This window comes from Brassica napus, chromosome C7 (genome assembly GCF_020379485.1).
Source record: "Brassica napus cultivar Da-Ae chromosome C7, Da-Ae, whole genome shotgun sequence".
Classification (NCBI taxonomy): domain Eukaryota; kingdom Viridiplantae; phylum Streptophyta; class Magnoliopsida; order Brassicales; family Brassicaceae; genus Brassica; species Brassica napus.
This window is the reverse complement of record NC_063450.1, coordinates 47839436-47851011: the sequence shown is the minus strand read 5'-3', so window position 1 is coordinate 47851011 and position 11576 is coordinate 47839436. Positions and strand designations below refer to the sequence as shown.

Sequence of the window (11576 nt, the reverse complement as noted above, 5' to 3'; positions counted from 1 at the left end):
GATTTAGATAAACTTACTGTGCAATTTTTACCAAAAAGAAAACTTACCGTGAAAAGGAATTTACTTATAATGAGTTTTGTTATGTTTCTTGAGAATGAAGAAACCAAAAACACAGGTAGGACAAGATAATGCTTTTGCAGACTATATTAGGGATATATATCACACAACAACGGAATTTTTAATGAACATTAAGTAATATATAAAGAGTTACTGGCAGCAATTCACTAATCACCGATTGGTTTTAAGTTATAAGCCCATAATTAAACCCAAATCTAACATGGTATCAGAGCCTAGATCCTAAATATTCAAACTCCTAATTAATATTAACCTTTCCGATCAGGTACAAATGTCCTAAAGTTCCGAGATTTCTGGCCAATAAGAGTCATCATCTCGATGAGGAGTATTAGGATATATTATCCCATCGGAAATTCTAAAGAACGTTAAGTAATATATAAAGGGTTACGGACAATCCACTAATCACCAATTGGTTTTAAGTTGGAAGCCCATAGTTAAATCCAAATCTAACAGAATAATCTCGGAGTTTTCTTTCTTCCACCGTTTTTGTCTCTACAGAACCAAATGGTGGTGTTGCATTCTCTCTCCTCAGTGTCGTGTCTACGTATTTAGGGGCCTAAGGCGAACTGAAAAAATTATATGTAAATATGATTAAATTTGATACTGAAATATTTGTCTTATGTATAATACTAGCACTGCTTTTCTCAGCTTGAAGGTGTGTAGGAGTTATGGATATATCGCTATGTTATAACAAATAAAAAATGACCTCTTTTATATTTAACGTGTCTTATAATTTATTGACCTGTTAAATATTTATTTATCTTTTAATATATAATTAGATCTCGATCCGCACAACCGCACGGATTTTTGTTTTTATTTATTTTTATATAAATATTTTGTTTTCGATTCTAAATTGGTATATATTATAATATATATATATGTGTCTATCAATTTTTAAAACATAATAAGTTTACGGTATATTTTTTTCATTGAATAGATTGTTTCAAACTTTCACATGTATATGTATCTTCTTCTATATATATATTTTCAGATTATTATTTCATTATTAAAATCGTAACTATATATATAAAGATTAGTAAAATATTATTTTATTGTCATGTTCAAAGATATTGTAACATTTCACAAATTTAGAAAGTTTTTAAAAAATTAAACTTTTCGCCTCATAGATTTATATTATCGAGTAAATAATTAAACATTTAGTTTTTGTTTCATTTTTAAAATAAACTATATAGTTTAAAATTTGTTTTCATTGGTTTAAAGTAGTAAAGATTAATCATTTTTAGATAATATGATTTTTGTTATTTAAAAAAAATCTTTATAATTTTAAAAGTTAACATAGATAAATATTTAAATATTTAACATATGGAGGTATAGTATTACAACATTAAATTATATATATTTAATTTATACTATCTAAAAATCCAATGGATCATCTATTGTTTAAATCAATAGCCCAATAAAAATTTCTGGTTGACCCAAAATTTAAATGATAAAATTATAGATTAAATGTAACATGATTTTACAGTAATAGGTCTATTGGGTCTATTTAAAAAAAAAAATCACAGATGAATCAAGGTTGTGACTTCTGTTTTAATATATACGATGTTGACAGTGTAACCATTGGCAGTATACATTGTCCATTGTATTTCAGCAAACAAGAGTTTACTAAGTGAGGTGGATTTGGGTTTTCTCACCATACCGAGTTAAATCAGTTTGTTCAAGTTTACAAAATCAATATATTTCAGATTGTTATATCCAATAGAACGTGTTATTCTATTACAACTAAACATTACCTTTCACTAATAAATTATTTGTTATTAGCTAATAATTATTATAAATGTTAGGAGTCTAACCTTGATTTGGCAATCATATAAAGTGTTTGATTGTAGATGCCAAAAAAAAAAAAAAAGTGTTTGATTGTAATATATTGTTCATTGTTTACAATACTTCTATATAATACTTGTTATTAATCTTGAATGTGTGCAACTTAAAAAAATTCAAAATTTAAATAAGATAAAATAAATTGTTATATGTTATTGGATATATTAGCCATTTAATAAAAAAAATCAAAAACTAATTAAAAATGCTTATAAAAATACAATCAGATTGTTATATGTTGTTAGATATGTTAGCAAGCTAACAAAAAATGTTCACAAATAATTCAAAGATACATTTAAAAATATGAACAAATTGTTATTGCTATTATAATGGTTAGACATCTAACAATAGTTCTTTATGTTATTAAATATGTTAGCAATCTAACAATGAATTTTAAACTTCATTTGGAATTTATATGTAGATAATATCTGGCTAAAACTTTTATTGTCTAGAATAAATCTGTAAGTGACTTTCAACTATTTGTTTATCGCGCTAAACAACTTTTTAGAAAATTAATCAAAATTTTAACACATAAATACAAATCGCTTGATGCATCTAAATTCCGTTGGAGCGAATATATTCCTTCCTTTGCAGCTCGAAGAGTGATTTAAAGCTCTTCCTCAGTTACTACTTTTGAGCTAATAATGTATGCCTTTAAAGACACACTCCGTGTTATAAAAATACACATTCCTTTCTTGATCATCTTCGTCTCTATGTGGTGATGGTATCTAACACAAAAAAACGATAATTCACACATTGCAATCTCTTGATGAGCTAGCTTAAAAGATTCAACATACCAGAAGAAAATGGTTGAGACCATGATCTCCGAGCAAATCACAACACCCACTCTCGAGATAACTAAACAGCTGAAGCATAAGCTACACCTATCGTTTTCAAGAACTTAATACAAAGAAACCACATTCTTTGTGCAGAGATCATAGGTGAGCCTTTTAAAAGTGTTTTAAAGAATGTTTGTAGCTAATGGAGATTGAAAGAGACAAGGATGCATTCTAACGAGACTATCCATTTCATCAAAAGCTTCAACAACATTTTGCGAAACGAAAAACATGTTCTTATTTTCAGACAAAATATGCAATTAACAATTAAGCAGGGCTATATTGATGGAATTTGTTCCTGAAAAGTAATTCTTTTCTGTATTGCTAAATGGTAAATATAATATTATCTAGACAATAATTTTGATACCCCAGCTACAACGGCAATATGGTCAAGTAATGCTGGAGATGGTTAACATTCTAATTGCCGTGTAATGTTGACAAACTATCCGAAAAACTGATTTAATGTTTGTAACAATTATCTGCTATTCAAGTCAAATTGTTATTAACACTAACACGAAGTAACAACAAAGAAAACAGTTCTTAGATCAATATAATTGAAAAAGCAATCAATAGACTAGAATTGGAATGAACCTCAGAGTAATGGCTAACCACAAAGCAACAAAGCTTCATTCCCTGAAACACAAGCAAACATAGCAAGAAACTCTTAAGGAATCTGCCAAAAATTACTAGATTTATACAATTAATAAGTCAATTTACGTCAAAGTTTTATAGTCTAAACATAGCAAAAGGGTAAATCTTTAACGAAACTTCTCCAGAAAAGGAATTCAGTCCATAAAGCTAAGCTCTTTTCCCATAATTGAGTTAAGAGACCAAACTGCAAAGAATCCAAAATCAGAAGAAACAAACTCACAGGTCTACCAGAGAAACCAAATCATACATATACGTAAACAAAAAAAAAGAGACAAAGAAACCCAACAAACCTTCTAAGTCCCAAGGCTCATGCTTGTAGATATCAACCTCCCCAATTGCATCGAAGTGTACGGGTTTACCCAGAACGTTTATCTTCAAGTTATAGCTTACGACTTCCTAGTCAGTCGGATGAAAGCGAAACCGTGGAGAAAGCGAAGTCTGTCGCAGAAGGCGGCGAGGACTCAACAGCCATAGATTTTCAACCTATTAAAGAAAAATTGTACTTATTTCTAGGGTTTTTCTTCACTCAAAACTTCAGTAAATGAATATCGAAGAATGATGTTTTCGATTAGACTGAGAAGAAACCAAAGAGAGAAGCTCAAGAAAAGTACTTTCAGTTGCAAGAAATCTACTTTACTCTTTGGGATAATTGGCTTTATTATTATTATTCTTTTCAAAATCTTTTTGCAGGATTTTTACACGTAAACATAAATTTCATTATTGTAATAAGGCAAATTATAGCTTACTCATAGGGATATAATGGTCCGATAAAATTCGATGAAAACAATGTCAATTCTAAATGTGCATATTGCTAAATAAGCTATAATGTGTATGTGTAGAGTGCAATTTCTCAAAAAAATATGTAGGGAAATTACTTATATAAAATAAATACAAATATTTCTAAGTAAAACCTCTAAAACATAAGCTAATCAATTTTTTTTTGTAAAAACGGGGCCTAAGATTTGATGTTTATATAAGAGGCCTGAGGCCATTGCCTTTTTTTCAGATGGGTAAGCACGGCTCTGCCTCTCCTGCCTCTTCTTTTTCTTCCCCCTCTCTCTCCAGAAATTTCTTTTTTCTGAAGAACTTTTTTGGAATATAAATTTCTAATTTCTTCAACCCCTAAGAGTATCATCAACGGTTCAATCTCTCCGACACGGATTCATAAGTATGTATATTACTATTTTAGTTTAATTTATCTATCTGATTTAAATTTAATAGTTAGAAAACAAAAACACCAGTAAAATATAGACGGCCATAGAAACCATTTCATCCCATTTCATCATCGATTCGCCATAAAGAAACGTACCTCAATTTTTAGTCTTTCTCTTTCTTACTTTTTAATATTGTAATTATTTTTCTGAGAAATTTTTCTTCGGAAACCATCACTAATTATGCTCTAATCCCTAGTAATTTTCTTATAGTTTTCACATTTTCATAATTATAGATGTTTAATTCTTCAAATTAAATCACAGATCCTTATACTGTGTAAATATTTAAAGTAATTATAATTAAGAAGAAGTTGGATTTCGACAGTACAAAAAAAGTAGGACCTGAGACATTATTGGAGGTTATTATGGTGAAATTATTAGCGAAATATAAAAACATGTTTCTTAATTTTTAACTAAAAAAACTAAGAACCGGTTCTTAATTTTTTTAGTTAAAAATTAAAAAACAGATTCTTATATTCCGTTAAGAACTTCACCCCAAGAACCTCCAAATAATCATGTTCTACTTTGCTAATAGACCTAGTAATGTAGGGCTTTTAATAAAATAATAAATATTTATCACCGTTCGATATTATTATGTTTGATGTAATGGTGTCTAATTAGAGCACTTCTAATGGTGAATTCTCACCGATTTTCCAATATATATATATATATATATTTTTTTTTTTTTTTTTGAGGAGTCCACTGTCGAGATTGCTCTAAAAGCAACAACAATGGTAAATATCTTACTATGGAATTCTTCAATTATATATTTATGTATGTATATATAAGCATACTAAAATTCTTGAAAACCCAACAAATAGTATCCAAATTAGATATTATTGGTTGGGTTTCCAAATATTTGAATATACTCTTAATTAAATAATATAATATATATATATATATATATATATAAATACTTTCTTCGTTTCAGTTTAACCATAGTTGTACAGTAAAATTTTCGTTTCAAAATAATTGTTGTTTTATAATCCCAATGCAAACTTTATATTTCAAAATTTTCGTTTCAATGATCTTTTATTTTAGAAATACACAAAATTAAATATATTTTTTTAATTTGTGTATTCAAATCTAAAATGACAATTAAAATAAAACGTTAGAACATCTATAAATTAATACTCGATAAATTAATAATTTTTATAAATTAATAAATTCCGCCGGTTCCAACTTGGGTCGGTTCAAAATTTGATACAAATCGATAAAATAGTAAGATAATAATTTTTAAAAAAATTATATGTAAATATATGGTCCCATTAAAATTATAAATTAATAATTTATATGTATACATATTTTATATAAGTAAGAACCTATTATTATATGGTTTGTTTTATATTCACAATGGAATTATCTTTATATTTTTTTAACACTTAATATATTTTGATGAGATTTTGTATTATTCTATCTAAAACCACATTTAAGTTCTATGCAATACAATATATATTATATTCACCAAATAATATAATAAAATTAATATAAATATCAAATTTCAAAAAAAATAACAATTAATGTCTATACTCTAAAATCAAATATTTTTCTCATCTTAGGATAAATATATCTTAAAATAAGAAATCTAAATAAGGAAATTTTTGTAAGTTAATATCTCTATAAATTAATAAAATTTCAAAGTCCCAACATTATTAATTTATAGAGGTTCTACTGTATATGATATTACAGAAATTGAACTCTAAATTTAACTTTAATATCGTCATTCTTTTTATTATTTTTAATCAACTGATAAAAAACGCTGTTAAATTGATCATAAACCGATTTTTTTTTTTTTGAAACTAACCGAAAATTTTATTGTAGATGATACATATTACATACTTCAATATTATGAACCAGCCTTGTTATGTTGTGTAACTGTCCCGGCCTAGCCGTATTAGTTATAACCGGTTTATCTATGTTTTATCAAACATCAAGAACATTTAGGTCTTCAATTACAAAACACGTGGTCAGAAAAACAAAGCCAACAATCATAAAACACACACACACACACACACACAAATATATAACAAAAAAAAAAAATCAATCTCAGGTAAATTCGTGTTGCCTGCATCATGAAAAATAAGAGGCAGAAATTTAAGCTATTTATTAATTTAATTGTAAAGTAAAAACGAAGAAGTAATTTCTCTGTTTTTATGTAATTTTCTGGCGAGAGGGATGAACAGTCAGCTCCTGCATTGAATTTCACAAAACGAATATATATAAATTAGATGTTCACTAATACACATATCTATATAAATTTTATTTTTCTATGGAGAATGTTCAAATAGTATTCAATACCTGAGAATAACGAACGTGGTCGTTGTGAACATAAGATGTTTTAACCATCGTTTCCCATTTTGTAGATTCAAGAATTTCTTGACTCAGTTTCTTAGCACCAACTTGACCTAACACGACGCCGTAAGGTCTAGGGCTTACCGGCGGGAGGAGTGTTCGTCGGAGCCAAGGCCGAGTCGGAGTTTCTGGTAAGGGTGGCGTAGAAATCGCCGCCGTACATTCCGGCCATGTTTTCAAAAGGTTCCCTGACCTGTTGCTGCTTCTTCTTCTTCTTCTAATTACTTCCTCCGCAAGAAACCTCGTGTCGTGAATGGTCGTCCCTTGGATCCTCGACGGAGTTGAGATGGAGTTTCTAAACATTCGGACTTCTCCAGAATGTGAGTGATTAGGAAGACTCTCTCTTCTTGTTCTTGGTGTATACAGTTCTTGAGACTTGCTGATTCCTCTGTTTAACCTTTTGAAGCTCTCTGGTTTCTCCGGAGCCGAACAAGAGGTTCGGTACGGAGATATAAAACCGGAAAGACGCCTGGTTGACCAGTTTGGTAAACCGGTTTGTTCACAAGAATGATACAAACCCCGGTTTGATCCTGAAACCAAAGGAACCGGGTTTGAAATCTTGAATGAGTTTTTGGCACAAAGCCTTGGCAAGAACCCACAAGCCTTCTTGATAGTAACTTCAGGGTAGATTCGGTGATCAACATCATACTCATCATCATCATCATCAATGTTTAAATCATCATAAAGACTCTGAACAATAGCGAAATGCTCATGTTCTGCGACTACTTGACTTCTTTGGCGAATTGCAAGTGCTTCTCTGTTTTGTAGGTTTTGCTTTTGCTCTGAAGAGCGTTTTTGATGTGTGAAAGCCATTGCTTTAGCAGCTGGTAAGAATCTTGCCATCATTTGATCGAGACTTTCTCTAGACGACGCATCGTCAGCTTTCTCAACGTTCTTTTCGATCTCACTCACTCCACTTGTGCTGCAGTTAACGGAGAAGGTTCCATCAGAAGAACCTGTATACAAATCTTCTTCTTCTTCATCATCAGTTTCTAGTAAACCTGATTCTTGAATCAGTGTAGTCATGTTATCTTTGGTTTTCCAGGGGTTTGTTCCCACATAAAAGGAACTGAAGCTGGTTCGGAGAGATGATCGAAGCTCTGGTCTGGTAATACAGAAACCGGCGTTTCTTGTTCTATTCTTAGGCATGATCGACGCTCTGGTCTGGTAATAACTGTTGTCTTGTTATCTGATTCACTTGAATGCTTTGTTTTACTTGAAATTCGCCTTATTGATGGTAATGGAGAATACAAATTCAGTTTCCTCCCCTCCATTCTTGATAAAGAAAAAAAAATTAAAGAATCAAAGTTATCAAAAAAAAGATGATCAAGGAGCAAAAAACAGGAAACGAACATGAAAAAGAGACCAGTCTATGTGTTTGAGACTCTGGTTGTTCTTATTAATAAGGAAAATCAATAGAGTTTATTGTGTCTATAGGGTCGCCGAATGCTTGGGGCCTAGCGCCGAGATTGAAGGCTTGAGTTTAGGGAAATAGGAGATGAATGTAGATAATTAATTGTCAATAAAGAGACTTTTCTCTTTGATTTTTCTTTTCTAAAATCACTTTCTCAATATTTCTAGCTGAGGGAATTTAATGTAAGATCTTTAATATTTTCATTTCATATAGTTGAGCTTGATAACAAATCCCTCACACGAAAGATTTGATTGAAAACTAATGATGAGATTAACAACTAACTACTTTTGTTTTGCTGTTGGAAACTTAACCTGCTATGCATAGAAAATGACATCGTTAGACATTAGAATACAAGAAGATCAGAGACAAACAAATTTGCATTAGTGATTAGTGTAAATGATTCTTCAGGCAAAACGTGAGTAGTGGTTGTGTTTCAAGTTTCGACTATTTTTCCAAAAGCAATAAAACAAATGAAATAAATAAAGTACAAAATGAGAAAAGGAGTCTGACGTGAGCCAAATAAACACTAAGTGAAGTGGACCGACTTTATTGGTAATATAACGCATGTTCTTCTGTCCTTTTCCGAGCCACGCAACGTTTGATCATGTGCACTAATCTTCTTTCTTTTTTCTCCGAATACACTAAGTAATTGAGACGACCATTTGTTCAAAGTCTTTCGAAGAAAAGTCTCGACACTGCCTCGATGTATCATTAGAGAAATTAGCATTTTAATATTTTTATAGACAACAAAATTAAAATTGACTTATTATCAATTGTTAACTGGTTTAAGGGGTGAACACTCTTCAAGTATTAGAGCTCGAAAGCAAGATTTCTAATACTTCAAGCTTTAGTTTACTTTATCAAGTGATGCACTACTACTACTAATCCAATAAGTGTTAAAAATTAAAAAAAAAAACAAGAAAATGGTATAATAAAAACATTACTTCATTCACAATACCAAATCCGTGTAACTACGTAAATATGAAGTCATGTTTTGAATCTCATTTGAATGCCTGCAAAAAAAAAAAATCCATCCGTAAATTACATTTCTACTTGAAAATTACTTTAGACATTTCCATTGGTCTAGCGTATCCTATGTTAATAAAAAAATATTATTTCATACTTTATAAACGTCACAAATTTGGTTAAAAATGTAATCATAGTAAGTAATGTTTCCATAATTCTTCTACAAAAATAAGTCTATACTGCTAAAACTTGTTCAATCTTACACTGGTTTATAAAATTTAAAATAAGATCACAATACTAAAAGCAACCTATTCTGTATCCAGAGAACGCCACGTCATCAAAAATATTCGCCTAATCAATTTTTTTTTTGGGTTTAAAGTTTACGTTTGGCTTTATGACCATCAGATCATTTTTTTTGTGCTTAAAGTTTACGATTGTGTTTACGTATGGGCTTTATACTATAAAACATAAACAATACATGATCTAACATTGTTCTCTTATTTAAGCCAATTCCTATAAATCCTTTTATTTTGTTTCGGGTGTATTTAAAAAAAAAATCTAGCCTCCATCACAAGCGGACGCAGGGAAAAAAAAAATCGTCTAGCACCACCGCCTCTTTTCTACGTCGTATCTATCTTCCTCTCCTCTCCATCAAGCAGGAGTCGTAGCCCAATCCGTTGGAGATCCGCTCAAAAAAATTTCAAATTTCAAATAACAATCAAATATGTCTTTATAATATATAATAAAAATCTGGTGCGTGGCATCGAGAAAAAATCATAATCAGATAAATAAATATTTAGATTAAAAACAAATAAGTTTCTGAGAACTTTAAATTAATTTTCAATCACTTAAATTCAACAAAAATATTTTTTTTATAAATTAACCATTATCAAAATATCCCAATATAAATATTTGTATGAAGGGTTTAATTATTCAAAACTCAACTCTAAATCCTAAACGATCAATTCTAAATCTTTTTTAAAAAATATGAATGCTAAGCCCTAAACCATCAATCCAAAACCCTTTTTTTTTTGAAATATTAAACCCTAACCCTAAAAATATCAACTCTAAACCCTATACCCGAAACATCAACTCTAAACCCTAAACTTCAACTCTAAACCCTAAACCATCAATACTAAACCCTAAACTATCAATACTATACCCTAAAAAGTATACTCTAAACCCTAAACCTAAAAAATTAACCCTAACCTTAAAACCCTAGAGTGATGTTTTAGGGTTTACATTTGAAGGTTTAAGGTTTAGGTTTTAGGGTTATGTTTAGGTTTAGAGTTGATGTTTTAGGGTTTAAATTTGAAGGTTTAGGGGTTTAGGGGTTTAGGGTTTAGGGTTCGAATTTCAGAAAAATATCGGGTTTTGGGTTTACATTAGGGTTTAGAGTTGATGTTTTAGGGGTTTAGATTTGAAGGTTTAGAGTTTAGGGTTTAGGGTTTAGAGTGATGTTTCATGTTTAGGGTTTAGAGTTGATGTTTTAAGTTTTAGATTAGGGTTTAGGGTTTATGTTTAGGGTTAGAGTTGATATTTTCGGGTTTAGGTTTGAAGGTTTGGGTTTAGGGTTTAGGGTTTAGGGTTTAAGGTTTAGAGTTTATTGTTGATGTTTCGGGGTTTAGGGTTTAGAGTTGATGTTTATGGTTTGGGGTTTAGAGTTTATGATTTAGGGTTTAGAGTTAATGTTTTAAGTTTAAATTAGTTAACCTTATGTTTTTTTTTGTCAAAGTTAATCAATTGTTATAATGTCTTTTACCTTTCATTAAAATGAGGGTAAAATTGGTTAACGTAAACATGAAAAGTGGTACTTTAAAAATTGTATTTTAGAGTGAGCGGATTGGTTGTTATGTAGTTTGGTTTTGTTTTTACTTTAGAAAATAAGCTGTGAATTGTTTGCTTCGGTTTAACTGTTGTTATATATTTATTTTGAAAGCACTAAATAAAATCTTTAGAAAAGTTGATTTTGAAAACTAATATATTATGTTTTTTTTTTAACTCTATAATTGTATCTTTAATTTAAAATCTAAATATGATTGTTTTTTTTAAAAAAAAAATTTGTTAGAAAAAGTAGATGTCTAAAACATTTACCACTATTACCAATCAACCGCTGAGTTTATTCATTTCAAATTCGTTGGACAACATAATAAATTAATTTGCGTATTATTACTAATTTTTGGTAGTCAATTTTGAAATAATATATATATATATATATAGGTTTTATAAGAA

General features: G+C 29.7%; 2 long non-coding RNA genes and 1 pseudogene across 3 annotated transcripts; 1 reads left to right on the top strand and 2 right to left on the bottom strand.

Moving 5' to 3' along the window:
- Positions 1-2339: 2339 nt before the first annotated feature.
- Positions 2340-4173, bottom strand: LOC125590041. 2 transcript variants are annotated; one of them, XR_007326274.1, is made up of 3 exons: positions 3692-4170; positions 2712-3585; positions 2340-2642 (listed from the first exon to the last, which is right to left on the bottom strand). It is a non-coding gene; the product is annotated as an uncharacterized LOC125590041 (long non-coding RNA). The 2 variants fall into 2 exon arrangements; XR_007326273.1 differs by having other exon boundaries at positions 2340-3585; positions 3692-4173.
- A 148-nt stretch (positions 4174-4321) lies between these two features.
- Positions 4322-8608, top strand: LOC125590040. The gene is made up of 4 exons (XR_007326272.1): positions 4322-4569; positions 6976-7922; positions 8010-8131; positions 8402-8608. It is a non-coding gene; the product is annotated as an uncharacterized LOC125590040 (long non-coding RNA).
- LOC125590039 lies at positions 6380-8319 on the bottom strand (annotated as a pseudogene).
- Positions 8609-11576: the final 2968 nt, after the last annotated feature.